This window comes from Hemiscyllium ocellatum, chromosome 11 (genome assembly GCF_020745735.1).
Source record: "Hemiscyllium ocellatum isolate sHemOce1 chromosome 11, sHemOce1.pat.X.cur, whole genome shotgun sequence".
Lineage (NCBI taxonomy): Eukaryota > Metazoa > Chordata > Chondrichthyes > Orectolobiformes > Hemiscylliidae > Hemiscyllium > Hemiscyllium ocellatum.
The window spans coordinates 39,219,028-39,244,240 of record NC_083411.1 but is presented as its reverse complement, the minus strand read 5'-3'; the positions used below and the strand labels follow the sequence as shown (position 1 = coordinate 39,244,240).

General features: G+C 42.1%; 1 protein-coding gene across 1 annotated transcript in view; it reads right to left on the bottom strand.

Moving 5' to 3' along the window:
• Window positions 1-4,815, bottom strand: part of LOC132820179 (serine protease 23-like) — a 32,735-nt gene extending 27,920 nt beyond the window's left edge. The window contains exon 1 of the mRNA XM_060832146.1: window positions 4,581-4,815. The gene's annotated coding sequence lies outside the window, so the exon portion shown is untranslated. The remainder of the gene's footprint in view (window positions 1-4,580) is intronic.
• Between the last annotated feature and the right edge of the window lie 20,398 nt (window positions 4,816-25,213).

Here is a 25,213-nt window from a genome sequence, read left to right as displayed (position 1 = left end):
TGGCAATTGCTTCATGCTTATGAAAGATTACAAGGTGTCAATATTTGGTCCAGGATTATAAGTTACTAGTCTAAGAAAATAACTACAAGTCCTCATTGCATATTTCAGGACAGCAGTGGGCACAATGTATGCTTTAGACCACTGTCTTCATTTTGGAAAGGATTACTGCCTTCATTGCCCAGTGAAGGATTGCTGAAAATATCAGTGGCTGGAATGAGGCATCATTTTACTGGGGCAAGTTTTCAAGAAAACTCAGATCCTTGATCAGGAACTGGGGTTCACAAAGTTTTCAAGGAGGTTTTGAATTTGAAATGAGATAAAATTAGTACTAGCAAACCTGATTGATTGTCTTCACTTTCTCCATTTTTTATTATTGGGAGCCCTTTGAATTCTTTTGCATTTCTCCAATGACCTGCAATTTAAGTTAATGGTTTATGGTGCATCTGTGCACTTTATGTTGACCTTGAAAGTAACTGGTTACCAATGAGAAGGCTGTAGGATTCATTCTCAATTTCACTTGGTCCTGGATAGAGTGCACAACAGATCACATAGAATCACACAATGAGGAAGGAAAGAAAGTGGAAAGTTGTCTTGTGGCTACACAATTGTTCACCTCAAAGCAGCTGGTCAGAACAGCAACATCAGAGCTCTGGAACAGGTCATGCACCTGCAATTTCAGCTGCAGTTAGTCTGTGGGGCAAGAAAACTAGGGACGAGGGATAAAAGCAGAGGAAATGATACTTTCTGAAAACTATAAAATTAAAAACTAACAGCTGACGTCTGGTTGAATCAATGTACTGCAAAGCATGATACAAAGTTTTGGAGGGGAGGAATCTTATCTTAGCTCAAAATCAGTGTGTTACAGATGCTGAAAATCTGAAGTGAAAACAGAAAATTCTAGCAATATTCAGCAGATAAAAGAGAAAAACAGAGTTAACTTTTCAGATCATTACACTTTGTTGGAACTCACGGTCTAAAATTAAAACTGCACAACAGAGTGACCAGAAAGGGCCACTGTGTCATGATAAATTCTGATAAAGGATCACTATGACCTGAAACGGACAATCTCTTGCCAGCAGGTTAGTGGGCAGAGGAGTTGGCTTGTGTTGGGGTGGGGGGAGTGCATGCGTACAAAAATCTAACTGCAATTAATGAGTGCCAGAAGCCCTCATCCTACCAGTAGTGGGATTAAAATCAGTTGCAAGAGATGCACGTGCCAAGCAGCCCACCTGGATCCCACAACTCCAGTGGCAGGTTGGGAGATCCCTTCCTTACTGAACACCTAGGCTGAATAATGGGATTGCCTCCAAGGTGTTAATCTTCACATTTCCCTTGTCCCATGATCTCTCAAATCCACTTAGTCCCTTGCTGTGGCTTGCCATCTTTACAGCTGAGGAGACTCCTGACTCATTTGCTAGGCTGAAATCCAAGACAGGACGCTTCTTCAAGCACTGAGTTCAATACCGACAGTGGCTATTACTCCTGACAGTGGCTATTGTACCTGGCTATTACCAGGTGCAACTGGTGCTGGCAAGCTGCTGGCCTCTAGGTGGCCAATGACCTTCAGAGTTGGAATTTCCAGGTGCAGCCAGATGATGTCCTGACTTCAGCCTTTCCTTGCAGCAGTATTCCACCACAACATTTTAGCTGGGGAGTTTGGGATAGTGTGTGGCAGTGAAGAGGGGGAAGTGAAATGTAATACCCTATTTAATGCAGTCCAGTAACTCTATTTCTGTCCCCAAATGCTGACAGACCCAGCTGAATATTTCCTGCATTTTCTTATCCCAGGACTGGGGTGAATCCGTTCATCTTGAGCACTAGGAAGCTCTGAGCTGTGTTCAATACCTCTGGGCTAAACAGAAGACGGTCAGTCTATGTTCTCATTCCAAAATCACTGTCAAGTGACTCCTACTGGAACATGCACGTGTGCAAATAGAAATAAGTTTAACCACCTGTCATGTCCAAATAACCCGCCATCATTTACCATCCAGATGAAAACTGAAATTTGAACTATTAAAAATATTTAACTAAAAGATGACAAATGGCATTTGCAGAATTGTACTAAAAGTTACATTTTCTGCAAGGGGAATGGTAAAAGAAAGGGGATAAAATTCAAAACTTCACCCCTTTCAAGAAAATAGACAGGAAATGAAAACTGAACATGCAGTCGCAGCACAAACATGTGGTATAGATCCAGTTCTTTCCAACCTGGCTGCACTCACTCCTTAAGGTTTCTGAACATTCTGTTATTGACTGATCCAGAAGTTGGAAACATTCCAACACAGAAACTCCTTCCTGTTAAACTACACAATGAAGTGGCAACACTCCTTTAAATTTAAAGAAGCACTGTATGCAAAGGGAGTTAGGCAAACATTTCATTGGGAAGAGGAAGAATCCGCAGTGGTCAGCTGTCAGTTTGCCTTAATAATTTTAAACAGGAGAATGTAGGGTTGCATTTTCAGATCTTGACAGGAGGTCGGATCAGAGACAAGTGGCTGAGAACATCCCACAATCAGCTGGCATATCGCCAGGCACTCCTGAGAGGTTTGGTTAAGGACAAAACATCTGTTTGCCTGCAAGCACTGGTGAGGCCAAAAGTAATTAAGTAGTCTATTAAAATTTTAAGTCTGGAGGGGCTGACGGCACAAAGCTATTGTCCCTTCCTCTGAGTCAGGAGGCTGGAGTTCAAGTACCAGCTGTTCCAGAAATGTGTAATAAAATTTCTAAACCAATTCATTCAAAATATCTAAACTTGAATCTGCAGGTGGTCTCCCCAGTGGCTGAAACACAGCCTGAGAGCAGGCAGCCTCCTGGTGTCAGGCATGAAACCAGCTCACTCTAGCCAGGATTTCCAAATGACTAGATTTGTGGCGATATTTATATTTAAAATTTATATTTTAAGTTCTTGTTGGGAGTTGAGAGGTCAACTTATCTCTCACTCACCTGCATCAGCTAAATGTCTCACTGTTGTTGCTGGACAGCCTCCTGCCCACTCTCCCAGAGTGGCAAACCCTTCCTTGAGTCACTAAATTGGTTTTTCCACTTAAAAAAAAAATCGGGCGGAGGTCTATTTCCAAAGCAGTGTTATTTTGGGACCCAATGATGATTCCAAACCGAGATTAAAAATCTAACCCAGTACTTCCAAATAACCAAACACAAAAATGTCAGCCAAACACTTTTCTAAATTATGAAAATGTCAATAGTCTTTGTAACATTCAAGAAGAATATTAGAAGCACAATTGCTTGGCAAACTGATCAGACTATGATCCCTGTGGTACAAAGTATTTTAATAATTTGACTTCACATTTTTGTTCAAGCAGATACTTTAAATAAAAACTGAAAACTAAGGAAACACATATCAGGCTAAATCAGTTTGTGTGAAAGGAAAGACAAGGACTCCATCTGGGTTTGCTGTGAAGTTTTGATAAAAGGACTCTAGCAAAATTATAAACCTGTCTGTTCTTTCAAGTGCTGACACATTAGTGTGTATTTCTGGCAAGAATTTCCATTTCAAGTTTTCTGCCTACATGAATTATAACGAGGAGGACAGCTTATTGGCAAACAATAACTGAAGAAATAGGATAATTTGTGACTTCAGAAGTTTCATGCTGAAGCAAGTTAGATGTCCTGAATATTTGTGATTCATTCGTGTTTTATCTTGCGTTCCCTACAAGGTTTTTGTTGGATATCGTTTACTCTTTAACTAATGCACCTGGTAGGAACCACTCTTGAACTTTGATAAGACTGACTCTATTCAGAGGAACAATTGCCAGATTCATAAAGAAAAAAAAACGACAGGTGGGGGAAGGGAATAAGCACTGCAAATTATGCACTCTTAAATGGACAGTGATGTCTATTTTGTATTGCAAGGATACGAGTCCTGACCCAGTCATTAAATACCAAAAGAGCAATTTACTTCTCATTCACTCCCATTGAATGAAAATGGCAATGGATGAAACTCCTTCCTATTCATTCATATTATCTTGAATTCAATTTGGTAAAATTCTTTTACTACTTACTCTAGAAATACTAATCAAACTTGTTAAACTGAAAAATCAAATCCTATCCTGACCACAGATTGTCAGTTATTCAGGTGTGAAATCACAATCGCGGTTCCACATCTGACCTACTGGTGATAGCATCTGAAGTTAGCAACATAATTTCGAAGATTAATCAATTTTCTTTTTCAAATTTATTCTTTCTTAATTCTTAATTGTTGGCTTTGTGCCCCCTTCCTCGTAGAGGAAACGTGGCATTATTAAACTACTATTTGTCAATTTAACTTGTCTTTTACTATTTTTAACCACTGTCCTACGGTGTGCGCCTCGATAATCACCAGGGTTTTGCAATCAGTGAAATAAAATTTAAAACCTGTTTTCTCTTTTCCACGAGTCTCTGAGAATGAAGAGCGTGGACAGGAATATAAAAAAAAATCTGAATTCAAATATTATTCTCAGTAAAGCAATCACTAAGTGTGCCCCGAAATGATTGCACACATATATTATATTCATATGATTTTCAATATATTGTTTAGAACTCAAGCACTGCTTTCAACAATGCAATAAATTAAAAATCCTTACCTCAATCTTGGAGAAAACAGGATCACAGTTTATTGTTAAACTTCAGTCTGTGTGTGATATAGTTTAAGTGCAAATCAATTTCCATTTCACAAATCAGTTGTCTCCTCTGTGTCTTTACTACTTTAAACGAATATCGTTTTTAATACAGGCATCCAGCTCAGAATTCTGCCTCTGGGATTACATCTGATACACGAAGGCAGAACCAGACTGCTAAAATTTCTCGCTGTTCGCTGCTCAGAGACTCCAGTTGAGTTTGAACATTTTTGTCTTACTGGCTGTGTGGGAGTTTGCATTTTAAATCAGTCTCCTAACAAGCCTTCAAATGGTTCCTCTGCGGTCCTAGTGCTTGACAAAGCAGCATTCTTTATAATGCACTACACTACATCTTCAAAACAATAGCATTTATTACTTTCTATCGGTCCAGTCCTCCATGTTTTGCTGTGCGCTGTTTTAACAGGTACCTTGGGAAATTTTGATTACATGCTCAACATGAAAGTAAACTGTGTGATATAAAGCATTTTAATTTACATTGATTATATTTTAATGTGTTTTATTGCTTTGCATTTATTTATGTAATTCAAAGCATGGTAGAAAGAACTTCTTAAAATACTATTTTTCTTTCAGAATTACAGCCATTTTCCTAGAACAGTATGGAAATAGGCTCTCCAGTCCAACAAGTCCATATACCCTCTGAAGAGTAACCCACCCACTTCCCTTCCCTATATTTACCACTGACTAACACAATGGGCAATTTAGCATTGCCAATTCACCTAACCCACACATCTTTGGATTGTGGGAGGAAACCCACACAGACACGGGGAGAATGTGCAAACTCCACACAGACAGTCACCTGAGGAGGGACTTGGTTCCAAGACCCTGGTGCTGTGAGGCAGCAGTACTAACCACCGAGCCACTGTGCCACCACAGTATTCTAACAGTCCTGAGGGCCACCTGAGGTTCTAATTTTATGATTCTGGAGTCTTGTTAGTGCATTGAGAAGTGCAAGCTTCCTGGCTGAATCTCAGGTTAAGAGAAGTGATGAACAGTTGGGAAATTGGTGAATAAAAGCACACGGAGAAACTGGAGATAGTACGAAAAGCTGATGAGTAATTCCATTTATCAGTTCAGCCAGCATAGGATGCTAACTTAAACCAGGAGGGTCTTCGCAAGAAATGTTCGAACTTTTCAATGGATTTCTGTTTGTGCCACAATTTTTCCACTTTTGACTCCAGTAACAAGCAGATATATGAACTCTTGGCTTACCAGCCATTGGTTTTTATGACTACTCCAGTCTAACCATTTCAACTCAACAGTGTATCTATATATAAATTACTACAACACAATTTGCCAGATACTGGTAAATTTGAAAGTTTTCACTTATGTAGTTGGTCCTTCTTTTACACAATAATAGCAAAATATATGGATACATTTCTAAATATATGCCTGCACAGACTAAAGTGAGTGACTATTTATATATAGTTCCTAACACATAACAGCAAGACATATATTGATGTGTTTTTATTGTTTTATCTATTTATGAATGTCAAAGCATAATAGAAAGAACTTCTTTAAAAATTTCATTCATCCATATTATGTGTGTTTTTCAGAATTACAGTCATTTCTCTGTGTAATTTATACTTCCCTACCTGAGGGGCGAGATATGATCTGAGTGGGAAAGAGCACATAAAAAAAGGAAGGGACAAAGATGTTATGGAAGGTATATTTTAAGATGTTTTTGAAGGCATGACGAAAAGTAATAAAGGATGTTTTTGATGATAAGGGAATAATAAAATAAATATTTTTGCAGGGCCTTTGCATTGATGTATATTAGCACAATTGACTGGATGGCTGATTTGGGATGTATAGTGACACTGATAGTGTGGGTTCAATTTCCGTACTGGCTGAGGTTACCACGAAAGTACAACCCTGCCCCTTATCTATGATACAGTGACCCTCAGGTTAAACTGTCATCTCTAATGAGAGAATGGGACTATGGTGACTTTGCTCTTTATTGTAATTTGGGAAGTTGCCTTGTATAATAGTAATGTCTGAATAACCTCTGAATTAAGAAAATTTAAAATAAGAATTGCTGATGCTTCTGTCTAAGAATATCCTGGTCTGATCATTGACTCATCTATAAGTATTAACATTGCTGTCTAATCTTAGGCTGTGAGCTGGGGTGATACCAGACTACTCAGTCCTTTTGAAAAGGTTAGGCTTTCATCTAAGATGCATAGTCTGCTAAGAGAGGAGTGATAGTGAAAGGATAAGGTCCTTGAGGATAATTAACTAATTCTACCATATGTCTTTATTAACACTTTAATCAGATGGATTTGGATAGAAGCGTTCGTGAGAGGATACATCCGACCTATTTCCTTCACCTTGTCCATCTCATTTGCAGTTTTAAAAGGGGTTTTTGTGTAGTGAGGTCTGATAGATTTGCTTCAGTTTAAAATTGCTTAAATTGGGGAATGGTGAGGAATATTTGAGCATGGCAGGAACAAAGCTGGGTGACATGCGGATCAAAGAATAAGATGGTTTGGAAAGGGTAACTCTTCTTTGTTCATTCTTCTTCCTATCATACTTTAAGCACCATCTTTTCTAATGCAATTGCGAGGCTACACAAACCCCTTCATTGATTCTTTAATTTCCAGATTAAAGTTACTTATCCTTTGGCCAAAACCATCCTGGTGTGTTATGTATATGCATAATTAGTTGCATCAGGAACAACTAAGTAAGTAACCATTATCTGCTGAATAATGTTCTAACTTCAGATTAACAGTGATTTTACCATCTGCACTTCTGTATAAAAAGGTTTTCTGTAAAGTTTTAGGAAGGAATGTATTTGTTCAGTGAGACGATGCCACACCCTTTGAGCATACTTTTTTGTTTGATCTCATCGATCCCCAGGAGCAAACTGAAATATTAGAAATAGTTTTGTTACTAGTCAGCACACCTGGATGGTTGGTCTATTTTGTGTGAGAAAGCAAAAGCGATTAATTCACTCCAGTCTGATGCAACATCTCAAGTGATTCTCTATCAGGTCCCACATTGTTACTATAAATCTTTACTTTGAATTATTTTCTTTACATACAAAATTATCTGCATTTGTTGCTGGCTGTCCCATGATTCAAGGATGACATGTAGTCTAGGTCATGAACTTTTGACAAAAATCTTGTTTTGATCAGTTTAGGCCAGTGATTTCTTTTTGAAAAAGAAATGCAGAAATTCCGATGTTTTCTTTAAGATTAGATTAGATTCTCTACAGTATGGAAACAGGCCCTTTGGCCCAACAAGTCCACACTGTCCCTCCAAAGAGAAACCCACCTCCCCTACCCTATATTTACCCCTGACTAACACACCTAACACTGTGGGCAATTTAACATGGCCAATTCACCTGACCTGCACATCTTTGGATTGCGGGAGGAAACCCACGCAGACACAGGGAGAATGTGCAAACTCCACACAGACAGGCGGGAATCGAACCCAGGTGCTGTGAGGCAGCAGTGCTAACCACTGAGCCACCGTGCTGCCCATATGTTTAATGAAAGATTTAACCTACTAAGATACCATAGTTTTAAAAAAGAAATAATTTTGACTCTACAAGGGGCAAGTAAAGGGTCTATAATAAGGGTGGGCAGCATGGTGGCTCAGTGGTTAGCACTGCTGCCTCATAATGCCAGGGACCCAGGTTTGATTCCAGCCTTAGATGGCTGTCTGAGTGGAGTTTGCACATTCTCCTCGTGTTTGCGTGGGTTTCCTCCCACAATCCAAAGATGTGCAGGTCAGGTGAATTGGCCATGCTAAATTGCCTACAGTGTTAGGTGTGTTAGTCAGAGGGAAGTGAGTCTGGGTGGGTTACTGTTCAGAGGGTCGGTGTGGACTTGTTGGGCCGAAGGGCCTATTTCCACACTGTAGGGAACCTAATCTAAAACAAGTGCCAAATAATACCTTTGGTAGTGATATATGCTGTAAAACCTCAGAATCAACACAAGTTAGACATGAATTAATATACAAATTGTGAATTAAATGCAAGATACAGCTAAAGACAGACCTTATGAATTGTTTAGTGCACTCAGCATATAAAGCATCAATCTCAGTCACAAAACACTTTAAAAATGTCTTGCTCTCAAAGAATTTCAGCTCGCCTTCCTTTTGTATTGTATCAATTATATAATTTCCAAGATCTGATGTCTCTGTGACCTCTAATATTGTTTCAACTAGTTTCAGATAACCCAGAAAGTATGGTTTCCAATCTGTTTCAGTCTTATTTTCCTTAGAAACTGGACAGGTTAGTTTTCTTTCTTAGTCCCCTTTACATTTGGTGTTGATCCGAAGATAAATAAGCATTAAAACCTTGGATTCCATCATACCGTTCATTTAATTGATCAGGCTAACTCTGATTCCATAGATCTTTTAGCACATAGGACAGAATGTCCCAGAAATTAGTGGGATCCAATTTTGCTCCTTTGTCTGTCTTTCTTTTTGGGGGATTTTAACTTCCCCAACATTGACTGGGAATACTATAGTTCAAATAGTTTAGATAGATCAGTTTTTCTTCAATGTGTGCAGGAGGATTTTCTGACACAGTATGTAGACAGATCAGCAAAGGGCGATGCCAAATTGGATTTGGTACTGCTGTATGAACCTAGCCAGGTATTATATTTGGAGGTAGGTGAGCACTTTGGCGATAGTGACCACAATTTGGTTATGTTTACAATAGTAATGGGCCGAGATAGATATATACTGCAGGGAAAGAGGTATAACTGGGGGAACGGCAGTTATGATATGATTTAGGGAAGATTTAGGATGCATAGGATAGGGAAGAAAACTGCAGGGGATGGACACTCTTGAAATGTGGAGCTTATTCAAGGAACAGCTACTGCGGGTCCTTGATAAGTATATACCTATCAGGCAGGGAGGTAGTTGTCGAGAGAAGGAGCCATGGTTTACTAAAGAGGTTGAAACTCTTGTCAAGAGAAAGAAGAAGGCTTATGTGAGGATGAGAGGCATGAAGGCTCAGTTCAGGGGCTTGAGTTAGCCAGAAAAGATCTAAAGAGAGAGCTAAGAAGTGCCAGGATGGGACAAGAGAAGTTGTTGGCAGATAGGATTAAGGAAAACCCTGAGGCCTTCTCTAGGTATGTCTGGAATAAACACATGACTAGAGTAAGATTAGGGCCAATCAAAGATAGTAGTGGAAAATTGTCTGTGGAATCTGACAACATAGGGGAAGCGCTTAATGAATACTTTTTGTCAGTATTCACATTGGACAAGGGCAATCTTAGTGAGAATACAGAGATAGAGGCTACTAGTTGTGGTTCTGTTCACCGAGCTGGAAGTTTTTGCTGCAAACGTTTCGTTCCCTGGCTAGGGAACATCATCAGTGCTATTGGAGCCTCCTGTGAAGCGCTGCTTTGATGTTTCTTCCGGTATTTATAGTGGTTTGTTCTTGTCGCTTCCGGGTGTCAGTTTCAGCTGTAGTAGTTTGTATGTGGGGTCCAGGTCGATGTGTCTGTTGATGGATGTTCTTGCCGCTTCCGGGTGTCAGTTTCAGCTGTAGTGGTTTGTATATGGGGTCCAGGTCCATGTGTCTGTTAATGGAGTTTGTGGATGAATGCCATGCCTCTAGGAATTCCCTGGCTGTTCTCTGTCTGGCTTGTCCTATGATGGTAGTGTTTTCCCAGTCAAATTCATGTTCCTGGTTGTCTGAGTGTATGGCTACTAGGGATAGCTGGTCGTGTCGTTTTGTTCCTATCCAGATGTTCATAAATCTTATCCCTTACCATTCTCTCTAAGACTTTGCCCACCACTGAAGTCAGACTCACTGGCCTATAGTTACTAGGGCTATCCCTACTCCCTTTCTTGAACAAGGGGACCACATTCGCTATCCTCCAGTCCTCTGGTACTATTCCCGTTGACAATGACGACATAAAAATCCAGGCCAATGGCTCTGCTATCTCCTCCCTAGCTTCCCATAGGATCCTAGGGTAAATGCCATCAGGCCCAGGAGACTTATCTATTTTCATCCTCTCCAATATTCCCAGTGGTAGAACATAGAACAATACAGCACAGAACAGGCCCTTCGGCCCCCGATGTTGTGCCGAACATTTGTCCTAGCTTAAGCATCTATCCATGTACCTATCCAACTGCTGCTTAAAGGTCACCAATGATTCTGACTCTGCCATCCCACAGGCAGCGCATTCCATGCCCCCACACTCTCTGGGGCTGCAAGGATCTGTTCTGGGGCCACTGCTGTTTGTCATTTTTATAAATGATCTGGATGTGGGCGTAGATGAATGGGTTAGTAAATTTTCAGAAAACACTATGTAGGCAGCGTTGTGGATAGTGCCAAAGATGATGTGGGTTACAGAGGGACATAGATAAGATGCAGAGCTGGGCGGAGAAGTGGCAAATGGAGTTTAATGCGGAAAAGTGTGAAGTAGTTCACTTCAAAAGAAACAACAGGAATGCAGAGTACTAATGGTAAAATTCTTGGCAGTGTAGATGATCACAGAGCTTGTTGTCCAGGTGTATAGATCCCTGCAAGTTGCCACCCAGGTTGATAGGGTTGTTAAGAAGGCATATGGTATGTTGGCATTTATTTGCAGAGGGATTGAGTTTTGGAGTCATGAGGTCATGCTTCAGCCGTACAAGACATTGTTAAGGCAGCACCTGGAGTATTGCGTACAGTTCTGGTCACCTCATTATAGGAAGGATGTGGAAGCTTTAGAAAGGGTTCAGTGGGGGGAGGGGGGTGAGGGTGGGAATCTAAAATGGCGGTGATCTGAGAAGATCACACTGCAGAGCTTCGCATTGCAGCAGGAGCAGGACGGTCCTTTAACCCACCAAACCCAGGTCATCAGGATTTCTTGGGGCATTGGAAAGATTGTGGAACCCCAAGAAACATTTAAAAATTGACTTACCTGTATTTTCAGCTGTCCAGAAATGCCTAAAAAGGGAGGAGGAGCATCTGAGGCCAGGCCTGCAGCTCAGCCTGCAGCAGCCTCGGAGCCAATTACTCTCCAGGACCTGGTGAATCAGCTCTCGAAATCTCGTGAGATGTTGGTGAAACAGATTGAAGAGAAGCTGGCTCCAGAAACAACTCTGGTTTACTTCTTGCATTGTTACACAGGAAGTGTTAGACAGAAAAGTCCTGATCTAACTCTTGAGTAACTGCACAACTAGTTCTCAATTACTCAGAGTGATATACCTCCCAATGTTCCTCTTGAACATCTGGCTATCCCCAATCCCTGCCCAAATCGCTCCAGGCCAAACGTGATTAAACTTCACCACCACACCTTCACTTGGGGTGTATGTCAATGGTCCCCAACCAGCCAACCATTCCTGACTTGACACAATGACTCCGATTCACTCGCTCTCTCACTCACACACACTCACACACTCACTCAATCACTCACTCACCAAAATCACTCACTCAATCATTCACGCACGCTTTCACTCAATCACTCTTGTCCTTGCTCACTCATTCACTCAGTTGCACACTCAATCAATCTCGATTCAAACACTCACTCTCTCACTCACTCATGCACTCACACACTCATTCAATCACTCACTTGCTCAATCATTCACTCACTCACTAACTCATTTAATAAATCACTCACTCCCTCACTCACCCACTCAAATCACTCACTAACTTACTCACACTCACTCAAATATGCACTCACTCAATCACTCACTCAAATCTCTCACCCAGTCATTCACTCACTCATTCACTCATTCTTACTCAATCACTCACTCTCACTCAATCATTCACTTACTCAATCTCTCAATCATTTACTCACTCACATTCACTCAATCACTCAAATCACTCAATCATTCACTCACTCATGCATTCACTCAATCGGTCTCTTGTCCATTCATTCACTCACTCAGTCACTCTCGACTCAATCACTCACTATCTCACTCATTCATTTACATACTCACTCACTCATTCACACACAATCAAAAACTTATCCAAGCATTCACTCAGAGAAATCACTCACACACTCACTCATTAAAATACTCACTCATTCAATCAATCACTCAAATCACTTCCTGAATTATTCACTCACTCCCTCATTTACTCACTCAATCACTAGCACTCTCATTTATTCACTCACTCAAATACTCATTCAAATCAGTCGCTCAAACATTCACTCATTCAATCACACATTCACACTTCCACTCAAACACCCACCACTCACTCACTCACTCAATCACTCACTCATGCCCTCACTCACACTGACTCACACTCACTCATTCTCTCACTTACTCTCTCACTCACTCACATTTCCATCTCCCTTTTGATCTTCCTGCCTGTCCACTTACCTCACCTCACATTTATCATCCTGCCCACCCATCATCCTTCCTACCACTACTCTACTCAACTGCAATTCGACCACTCACTCACCTAGCACCCTACGCACTCACCATCCGTCTACCTACCACATTACCTATCTGCCACCCGTCAACCAACATTGCCACAGTAAGTTCCTCTTAAAGCAGCATTACCAAACTATACTATGCCAAAATAAGGGTCACAATAAAAATATTTCATCCCAAATGAGCCATGATTATATTCAAAACACCTCTAATCAGTCTGTAGGCATGACCCTAAGTTTCTAGTTGCCTGGCATTTTAATTCTCCATTCCTTTTCTACCCTGGCCACGCTGTCCTTCAATGAAGCTCAACATAAGGAACTTTACAGCTTTTCAGACTCAACTCCTAGACCTCTCCATTTCTATCTCAGGTGGCCGAATCAACATGGACATTTACTATAAACCGACCGACTCCCATAGCTACCTAGACTACACCTCCACCCACTCTGCCCCCTGTAAAAATGCCATCCCATATTCCCAATTCCTTCGTCTCAGCCGCATCTGCTCCCAGGAGGACCAGTTCCAATACCGAACAACCCAGATGGCCTCATTCTTCAAAAACCGCAATTTCCCCCCAGACGTGGTCGACGATGCTCTCCACCACATCTCCTTCACTTCCCGCTCCTCCGCCCTTGAGCCCCGCTCTTCCAATCAGCACTAGGACAGAACCCCACTGGTCCTCACCTACCACCCCACCAACATTGTGTCATCCGTCGTCATTTCTGCCACCTCCAAACGGACTCCAACACCAGGAATATATTTCCTTCCCCTCCCCTACCAGCGTTCCGAAAAGACCACTCCCTCCGTGACTCCCTCATCAGGTCCACACCCCCCACCAACCCAACCTCCACTCCTGACACCTTCCCCTGCAACTGCAAGAAATGCAAAACTTGCGCCCACACTTCCCCCCTTACTTCCCTCCTAGGCCCAAAGGGATCCTTCCATATCCACCGCAAATTCACCTGCACCTCCACACACATCATTTACTGCATCCGCTGCACCTGATGTGGCCTCCTCTATATTGGGGAGACAGGCCGCCTACTTGCGGAACGTTTCAGAGAACACCTCTGGGACACCCGGACCAACCAACCCAACCACTCCATGGCTCAACACTTCAACTCCCCCTCCCACTCCACCAAGGACATGCAGGTCCTTGGACTCCTCCAACGCCAGACCATAGCAACACAATGGCTGGAGGAAGAGCGCCTCATCTTCCACCTAGGAACCCTCCAACCACAGGGGATGAACTCAGATTTCTCCAGTTTCTTCATTTCCCCTCCCCTCACCTTGTCTCAGTCCCAACCCTCGAACTCAGCACCACCTTCCTAACCTGCAATCTTCTTCCTGACCTCTCCGCCTCCACCCCCACTCCGGCCTATCACCCTCACATTATCACACTCACCTTAACCTCCTTCCACCTATCGCATTTCCAACACCCCTCCCCCAAGTCCCTCCTCCCTACCTTTTATCTTAGCCTGCTTGGCACACTTTCCTCATTCCTGAAGAAGGACTCATGCCCGAAATGTCGATTCTCCTGCTCCTTGGATGCTGCCTGACCTGCTGCGCTTTTCCAGCAACACATTTTCAGCTAATCGTGAATTTAACAAATTCAAATCATGATCACTGCTCCCATTTCTTTCAAATGTTGTTGATTCTGCTGCTGCCACTTATATTTCCACCAGACCCATATATGGTTTCTTTACTTGTCCAATTACCATCTTCTTTGGTCTTCAGCAATTATCTGTTTTGTCGTTTAATCTCCTCTGCATTTGATTTCATCAGAGGACCTCCCTTTTGTTCATTTCCCATCCTCTCTTCCCTACTTGCTGAAAACCTGTTACATTTCTAACATTTTGCAGTTCTGATGAAAGGCCATCAACGTGAAACATTGGTGTCTGGGGGACTTGGTGGGCGGAGCCATTAGAGTTATACCATGGGGCTGCCAGGATTTTATTAGAAGCTGAGCAGTCTCCAGCCATATGGGCAGTCCCTCACAACTGTCCATTTGCAGCAGGTCAGAGCATTCCAGCCAGACATTCCACAGCTGAAAGAGAAGGCTACAGGCAGAGCAACCTCACTCCCCCATCCAGGCACCAATACAATTCCCAGAGTGATTAGATTAGATTAGATTACTTACAGTGTGGAAACAGGCCCTTCGGCCCAACAAGTCCACACCGACCCGCCGAAGCGCAACCCACCCATACCCCTACATTTACCCCCTACCTAACACTACAGGCAATTTAGCATAGCCAATTCACCTGACCCGCACATCTTTGGACTGTGGGAGGAAACCGGAGCACCCGGAGGAAACCCAGAGAGGATGTTCTCTCTGACGCTCAACCTTAGCTAGAGTTCCTTTATTTCAAATTCACTTGTGGGACATGGGTGTCGCTAGATGGCTGCAGAAGCATGAGCAGCAGCTGGGTGACCTGGAGAAGAGGACGGATGAGTTGGAGCACAGGGTCACAGTGGTGGAAGCTGATGCCAGTTCATTCAAGGAAGAGATCCAAGCCCTGAAGACGCAGGTTCGTAATTTGCATGACAAAGTGGATGATCTTGAAAACAGGGGCAGGAGAAAAAACATTCGGATCATCGGTCTACCTGAGGGTAAGGAAGGTGAGCGGCCTGTGGAATTTGTTGAAGATTGGCTTCTGAAATTCCTTGACTTGGAGACTGGCATGAGAGGATTGAAGATAGAGAGGGCTCACCGGGTTGCAGCACGGAGGTCGGGTCTGGGTCAACTCCCTCATCCTTTCATGGTGCGGTTCCATCATTACCGGGATAAGGAGAGAGTCATGGAGAATTCCAGACTCCAGGGGAAGGATCCAAAGGCCCTAATTATGAGGGGTCTAAGATCATGTTTTTTCAGGACTTTTCAGCAGCGGTGATCCAGAAATGAAAATCGTATGATGGTGTCAAGAGAAGATTGAAGGAGCTTGGGATTCAGTACTCCCTGAGTTATCTGGCAGTGCTTCGGATCACCTTAGATGGATCCATGCATCTCTTTGACACATCGGAGAAGGCAAGAGACTTTGTGGACAAACTGACCTAATTTAAACAATTGTAGTATGTATAAATATTGTTGCTTGGGTATGCGTTTATCATTCTGTAAAAGAAATGGAGGAAATCTGGTTGGAGCTTTGTTTTTCCCCTTTTTCCTCCTCTATTGATAATAATTTGGTTCAAACTATGTCTGGCAGTGGTTAAGATGTTCATTTTAAATTTCTAAGTTAGGACATACTAAAGGATGGGTGGGGTATTTATTCCCCTTCTTTAATAAAATAATTTTTTTTATTCATATTGATATTCTATGGGGTGTTTATTCTTTTTAGCTTGTGCTTGCGATGCAGCTCTAGCTGGGAGAAGTGAAGGTGGTTGAGATGGTTATATGCCTATTTATGGGCAGTTCGGTAAGTTGCCCCCTCTGGGCAGGGGGTGAGTTCCCCTACTCAGCGCTATTGGTGCTTTATATGTTGGTTCGTTTTCTGGTTTTTGTTGTTTTTATTTGTAATAATTTTGTATGTTTGTTAAATGTAGTGGTTTTAGTTTATGTAGTTTTTATATTTGGTGGACCATGCAACACTAAGACTCAGCAATTTGTGGTTCGGGTTCCTCCTGTCTGGAATTTAAATGTAATTGCAGAAGATTATGGCTAATGATTTGATTAAATGGTGTACCTGGAATATCAAGGGAAGTCACTCACCAATTAAGAGGAAGAAGGTACTCTTGAGTCTTAGAAAGGAGAAGGTGGATATTGCTTTGTTACAGGAGACACATTTGGATGACAAGGGCATCTGAAATTACAGCTTTGACCGAGTTTATTTTTCATCATTGGTAAGGAAAAATCTCTCATTTAAATTGTTCGAATGTGTTAAAGAGGTTTGTAATTCTTAAAGCCTTGATAAATGGGGAAGAATATGGCATTTTAAATGTTTATTGTCCCCCAGCTCATCCTCTTAAATTCTTAGTAGACGCTTTTTCTAAACTGATAAGTCTCAAGTCTCGGCACATCATTGTAGGGGGAGATTTTAACTACCTCATGGACCCCCCAGTAGACAGGTTGCCTCGATACAATCTGCACAAACTAAACAGTTATTGGGTTTGTGTAGGGAATTAGGACTGGTGGACATCTGGAAGTGTAGGGGTTTCACATTTTTCTCCAATCCGCACAGATGTCACATGAGGATTGATTTTTTTCTGACCCCTGCAGTAACCCTGGATCTGGTGGCATCCTGTACGATTGGTAATATTGCCAGCTCTGATCATGCTCCAGTGTACCTCATGGTTAAAATTAAGGATGTTACAGTGGATTCAAGGTACTGGCGAATGGACCCCTTTATTCTCATGGACAGCAAGTTTGTAGAGTATTTCTCGAGGGAATTTCAGGCATTCCTAGAAATCAACATAGGCTTGGTTGATAGCTCATTTGTTCTCTGGGAAACTGCCAAAGCTTATGCCAGAGGGTTAGTTATTTCATATTCCACAAGTAGGAAGTGGCAGAAGGGTGAGCAGCAACGTCTCCTTGAAGCACGGTTGAAGGCAGCCGAGAAGGCTTATTTTGAAGGACCCTCGTTGGTCAAACTACAGAGGATTATGGCAATGTGCTCTGCACTAACTTCCGTGCTCACGCAGACGGGCAAAGAAGGAGCTGGCTTTTGCAAAGCAAAGGTTATGGTGACAAGCCAGGCAAATACTTAGCATACCTTGCCAGAAAGAGAAGTGCCCCACCAACCATTACAGCAATTAGGGAAGGGTCTGGGAACCTAATATGTGATTCTTAAAAGCTTAATGTGGCGTTCCAGAGATTCTACTCTAAGTTATATCAGTCTGAGAATTGTGAGGAGGGGCAGGCCAAAATGGAATCCTTTTTTAGAGATCTGAAGCTCCCAGGTGTGACTCCCGAACAACAGTCCTTTCTCAATGCCCCATTATCAGAGCAAGAAGTGCAGGAAGCTGTTAGGCAACTTCAGAGTGGAAAGGCGCCCAGTCCTGATGGACTTCCCAGTGAATTCTGTAAGGAATTTATAAGTATACTATCAGGCCTGATGCTGAATATGTTTAATGATTCATACAGTCATGTTTGTCTCCCACCATCTCTGAGAGAGGCCAATATTTCACTTATCCTTAAAAAAGGGAAGGATCCGGAAGACTGTGCTTTGTACAGGCCCATCTCACTCTTAAATGTGGACTTTAAGATCCTATCTAAGGCTCTTGCATTAAGGCTGGGACTGTGTTACCCTCTATTATTAAAGAGGATCAGATGGGCTTCATAAAGGGTCGCAGATCCTCCAATCATGCTAGGAGGCTGCTTAACATAATTAAAGCATGCCAACAGCAGACAATACAGGGATTGGTGATTTCTTTAGATGCAGAGAAGGCATTTGACTGAGTTGAGTGGCTGTACCTTTTCTATACTCTAGACCAATTTGGTCTGGGCGAAGTTTTCATAAGATGGGTAAAGGTTTCCTACAGTGTACCTCTCGCTGCAGTCATTACCAACGGGGTACGTTCAAGTAATTTTAATATTTCTAGGGGCAGCCGGCAGGGCTGTCCCCTTTCACCATTACTTTTTACATTGGAGATTTAACCGTAGGCAGGGGCCATTCGTGGGGATCTCAATATATCAGATCCAGAAGTGGGGTCAAAATTACATAAGATCTCGCTGTACGCAGATGATGTTCTAATTTTCTTGACAAATCCAGCAGTCTCAATACCTTGCCTGATACAATGCATTCACGCGTTTGGCGCTTTTTCAGGGTATAAGATTAATTTTGCTAGATCAGAGGCTATGCTTATGGGTGGTCTTACGAAAGAGTTGGCTCTTGAGAGTGACTATAGATTCCCATTTAGGTGGTCACAGGGGTTTTTTGTGTATTTAGGCATATTCATTACTCCAGTTCTGGATTAGCTGTTCAAAGCCAATTTTACTCAATTATTTGAAAAAATTAAACAAGATCTCCAAAGATGGGAGGCACTTCCAGTCTCATGGTTGGGTCGGATGGCGCTTATTAAGATGAATATTCTCCCTCGTTTGTTATCCCCTGTACGGATGCTCCCCCTGATTTTCAATAAACAAACATTCAGGAGACTGAACAGTTGGTTCAGTTCCTTTATCTGGCACCGTAAACGGCCCCTCATTAAATTAGCCAAACTGTATAGCAGTTGCCTCACAGATTGGGGGGAGTAGACCTTCCGGACATTAAAAATTACCAATTAAGTTCGCTTTCGACCTACATAAGTGATTGGGTTTGTAGGGACCCTCTTTCAATATGGCTAGATATCGAGTTCTCCCAGGCAAGGTGTCCCCTTACCAGTTTGCTGTTTTTGGATAAGGTGAGGACAGTTAGGGAATATTGCCATAACCCAATAGTCATCAATACTGTTAAAGCATGGAGGGCAATTTGGCAGAGGGAAGGTAATATTGGCAAAACATCTTTGTTTACACCTTTAGTGGGTATGCCGAGTTTTCAACCAGGTATGGTAGATTCAGGATTTAAAAGTTGGGCATCTAGGGGTATATCTTGCATGGGTGATTTATTTGAGGGAGATGTAATGATGTTCTTCGATCAGTTAGTACGGAAGTACGAGTTACCAAAATGAGACCACTTTCGTTTTTTTTCAAATTAGGGATTTTATTCAAAAAAAGACCACACTTTTGACTGATCCCTACAAATCTGACATAGAAAGAGGGGTAGTAAGGTCTAAGAGTACGCTCTCTGTCAGTACTCTATAACACCAATTGGGGGGTGCCACCTCAGATGAGTCTGATTGACTCTGCAAGATGTGTTGTTGAAGTTTCTTCAGAGGCATGGGAGGATATTTGGGAGAATGCAAGGAAGATATCAATTTGCAATAGGACCCATGCTTTACAGTTGAAGATTCTCCACAGGGTCCACCTAGCCCCAGACCATTTGTCAAAATTTAAACCAGGATGCCCCAAGTGCAAGGTCTGTACAGGTACTCTTACCCATTGTCTTTGGTCTTGTGACAGGCTTCAAACATATTGGAGCGCTGTGGTGGGTGCATTTCGCTCCTTTTGGGCTTACCTATTGTATTTCCTGCAGACTCACATAAGGCAAAACTTTTCAATATTCTTACATTCTGTGTAAGGAAGAATATTTTGCTAGGTTGGATATCAGAAAACCCCCCAGGCCTGTCGGGTTGGCAGAAGATTGTTATGGAGCACATTCCCCTGGATTTTCTCACAAACATGGTACACCACAAAACTGAGAATTTTTACAAGACATGGCAACCCTTTTTGAAATACCTGGACACAGATTTATCTGCCACACTAACAAGGACTTTTATATAGCTGTAACGATTGTGTTTCATGAGTCCAATATCCATGCAGGAGGAAATGTGAATGTATGAGTGTTTTGTTTGGCTGAGCTGAGTTATTACTATTTATTTGTTTGTTGTTAAGTATTTATTTAGTTAGTTAAATAGCTAGTTTAGGTTTTTTTTTAATTTTATATTTCTCTATATATGTTTATACATTCGTATAGCAGGGTGGGTTGGGGAAATATATTATAAAAACAAAAGAGAGGGTTCAGAGGAGATTTACTAGGATGTTGCCTGGTATGGAAGGAAGGTCTTACGAGGAAAGACTGATGGTACTGAGGCTGTTTTCATTGGAAAGAAGAAGGTTGAGAGATGACTTATTCGAGATATATAAGATAATCAGAGGGTTAGGTAGGGTGGTCAGTGAGACCCTTTTTCCTCGGATGGTGAAAGCTAACACAAGGGGACATAGCTTTAAATTGAGGGGTGATAGATTTAGGACAGATATCAGGGGTAGTTTCTTTACTCAGAGAGTAGTAGGGGTGTGGAACGGCTTGTGTGCGACAGCAGTAAACTCGTCAACGTTAAGGGCATTTAACATACATATGGATAATAGTGGAACGGTGTAGGTTAGATGGACATCAGATTAATTTCACACGTCAGCGCAACATCGAGGGCCAAAGAGCCTTTAATGTGCTCCAATGTTCTATGTTCTCTGAATGCTGCTCTGTTTCAACATCATGACATTTGCACTCAAAATGTGATACAGCTTGATGGACAAATTGTCATCATTTTGAACAATTCATAGCAAGCTTTTCCCAGTCAACAATACCAATACTGCCACATTTCAAAGAGAACATTAGTGTGTCTAAGAAGCACTTTCTTTGTCCTCCTCTGGAAAGCTGGACCTTTGGAAGTTAAGAAAACAAGATTTGGCAAAAAGATACTTTTCATCTATCTACACACAGAATCCAAACTTGTTTATGCTACTGTTTTACTTGGATGCTTGTGCAGTTGACTTCAAGAATGATACCAGCACTTGTTCAACAATCCTCCTATTGTATCTGGAGAATGTGGCCAAGGCATTGCTGATGAAATTTCTCGAGTGCTCGTCTGTATCTCTGATAGATTGTCAGGTCTCACTGCAGTACAGAACTAAATGGCAACAACTGTTCCGTGCACCAGGACTTCTACTGTTACTTGTTAATTGTGGTTTGTAAAAGTTGAGCTGACAAAGCTGACCTGGTGTTCAATCTCCACAACAATGGTAGTTATTAGGGGTCTGCCAAGACATGGAACGTGCTCTACATATTCTAGAGTCCATCTTCAGTATTCACAGAGTTAGAATATTTGGTTGGCTGGGTGGAGAGGGGTAATATTTGAGGGTTTTGTTGGTAACATTTAAGGAAAGGCCAAGATTCTAGTATGCAGGATTGATGGTATGTAGAATGGCTTGCAAATCCATTGCAGAGTGGACAACAACACTTCTTTCTGTAGCTGTAGATTGTATTTGGTTGCATTACATGTCAAACACACACAAGGTCAAAAAATATGGCACATGTCAGTCTGATGTTGTACTGCTGTAGTCTGTATCATTATGAGCTCCTTTTGTGCCCATTGAGGTTTATAAAATCATGAGGGGCATAGATAGGATAAATAGAAAAAGTCTTTGCCCTGGGATCGAGGTGTCCAGAACTAGAGGGCATGGGTTTAGGGTCAGAGGGGAAAGATTTAAAGGGGACCTAAGGGGAAACTTTTTCACACAGAGGGTGTTGCATATATGGAATGAGGAAGTGGTAGAGGCTGGTAAAATTACAAGAATTAAAGCATATCTGGATGGGTATATGAATTGGAAGAGTTTAGAGGGATATGGGCCAAATGCTGGCAAATTGGACTAGATTAAACATAGAACATAGAACATAGAAAAATACAGCGCAGTACAGGCCCTTCGGCCCTCGATGTTGCGCCGACCGAAGCCTACCTAACCTACACTAGCCCAATAACCTCCATATGCTTATCCAATGCCTGCTTAAATGACCATAAAGAGGGAGAGTCCACCACTGCTACTGGCAGGGCATTCCATGAACTCACAACCCGCTGAGTAAAGAATCTACCCCTAACATCTGTCCTATACCAACCTCCCCTTAATTTAAAGCTGTGTCCCCTAGTAACAGCTGACTCCATTAGCGGAAAAAGGTTCTCACTGTCAACCCTATCTAAACCCCTAATCATCTTGTACACCTCTATCAAATCTCCCCTGAACCTTCTTTTCTCCAATGAGAACAGCCCCAAGTGCCCCAGCCTTTCCTCATACGATCTTCCTACCATGCCAGGCAACATCCTGGTAAACCTCCTCTGCACCCGTTCCAGTGCCTCCACATCCTTCGTATAGTATGGCGACCAAAACTGCACACAATACTTCAGATGAGGCCGCACCAGAGTCTTATACAACTGCAACATGACCTCAGGTCTCCGGAACTCAATTCCTCTACCAATAAAGCCCAGTACGCCATATGCCTTCTTCACAGCACTATTTACCTGGGCGGCAACTTTTAGAGATCTGTGTACATGGAAACCAAGATCCCTCTGCTCATCCACACTACCAAGTAGCCTACCATTATCCCAGTAATCCATCCTACCAAAGTGAATGACTTCACACTTAGCTACATTGAACTCCATTTGCCACCTTTCTGCCCAGCTCTGCAACTTATCTATATCCCGCTGTAACCTGCCACATCCTTCTTCGCTGTCCACAACTCCACTGACTTTCGTATCATCCGCAAACTTGCTCACCCAGCCTTCAAGCCCTTCCTCCAGGTCATTTATAAAAATAACAAACAGCAATGGTCCCAAAACAGATCCTTGTGGAACACCGCTAGTAACTGGATTCCAAGATGAACCTTTACCATCAACTACTACCCTCTGTCTCCTTCCAGCCAGCCGATTCCTAATCCAAACCTCTAATGCACCCTCAATGCCATACCTCCATAAATTTTTGCAGTAGCCTACCATGGGGTACCTTATCGAACGCCTTGCTAAAATCCATATACACCATATCTACTGCTTTACCCTTGTCCACTTCCTTGGTCACCTTCTCAAAGAACTCAATAAGGTTTGTGAGGCACGACCTGCCCTTCACAAAACCATGCTGACTATCCTGGATCACATTATTCCTATCCAGATGTTCATAAATGCTATCCCTTACAATTCTCTCTAAGACTTTGCCCACAACAGAAGTGAGACTCACTGGCCTATAGTTACTAGGGCTATCCCTACTCCCCTTCTTGAACAAGGGAACCACATTCGCTATCCTCCAGTCTTCTGGCACTATTCCTGTAGACAACGACGACATAAAAATCAAGGCCAATGGCTCCGCTACCTCCTCCCTAGCTTCCCAGAGGATCGTAGGATAAATGCCATCAGGCCCAGAGGACTTATCTATTTTCATCCTTTCCAGTATTCCCCAGACCTCTTCCCTACATACCTCAAAGCCATCCATTCTAATCACTTGTGACTCAATATTCACATCAGCAACAATGTTCTGTTCCTGAGTGAATACTGACGAAAGTATTGATTTAGTGTCTCTCCAATCTCCTCTGCCTCCACGCACAACTTCCCACTACTATCCTTGACTGGACCGATACCTACCCTAGTCATCCTTTTATCCCTGACATACCTATAGAAAGCCTTTGGGTTTTCCCTAATCCTACCAATTAAGGACTTTTCATGCCCCCTTCTCGCTGCTCTTAGCTCTCTCTTTAGATCCTTCCTGGTTACCTTATAACTCTCAATCGCCCCAACTGAACCTTCACACCTCATCTTTACATAGACCACCCTCTTCCCTTTCACAAGGGATTCCAATTCCTTATTAAACCACGGCTCCCTCACAAGACCCTTTCCTCCCTGCCTGACTGGTACATACTTATCAAGGACACCCAATAGCTGCTCCTTGAACAAGCTCCACATATGTGTCCTTCCCTTGAAGCCTATTTTTCCAATCCACGCATCCTAAGTCATGCCTCACCACATCGTAATTTCCCTGCCCCCAGCTATAACTCCTGCCCTGCAGTGCACACTTAGATTAGATTGGAATATCTGGTCAGCATGGATGAGTTGTCCATAGGGTCTGTTTCTGTGCTGTACATCTCTATAAGTCTATGTGTATTTATGACTATGAATATGTGCATGCACATATGTGATATTTTGGACAATACCTGTAATGAATGGATATTGTTCAAAAACAAGCATTGGGCTACATTTAGCTCACAAATGAAATTCAGTGGTATGACTTGCACATATAAATTAAACTTCAGGCAGTGCATCTGCTCTCATGTGCTTGAAATGTGAAACATACTTTAGCATTCCAGTGTTTGTTGTTGCTTCATCAACTTGATTCATTTGAATGAAACAGTAATGTTTGCCAATTTAGACTGAGGATGATGAAATTGAGGGAAGGTATGTGACTAAAAGCTTTTGCTCTATGAGCCAAAAAATGCAGACAGATTGTGGAGGACTAAGAGAAATGAAATATGGAACAAATGAGTTAGAAAAGTATTTTAGGTCAAAAGTGGAATCCCCAGAATGAGGTAGCATCAGTAAGTCTTTTTTTTTGTATTACACAAAAGAATTGATGAAAATAAATGAAGCTGACTATTTTCTATATATTTACCCGAGGACTAAAGAGCAGCTTAAAGATTTGTAATGTGCATCAACACACCAAATGTTTACTAAATCTCTCTTTGGAGTAGTTGAAGAAATAACTACTATAAAGATATGAATTTCCAGTTCAGAAGGGATGTATTTGTTACTTATTCTATGGATTATGTTATGAGGTAAAAACAAGGACTGCAGATGCTGGAAACCACTCTAACCTAGAACCTAGGATTATGTTATAACACAAATAGAGAGAATACAATGCAAGACAACTTCCACAAAACTCACTCTGGCCTCTATCACTGCACCCAAGAAGATAT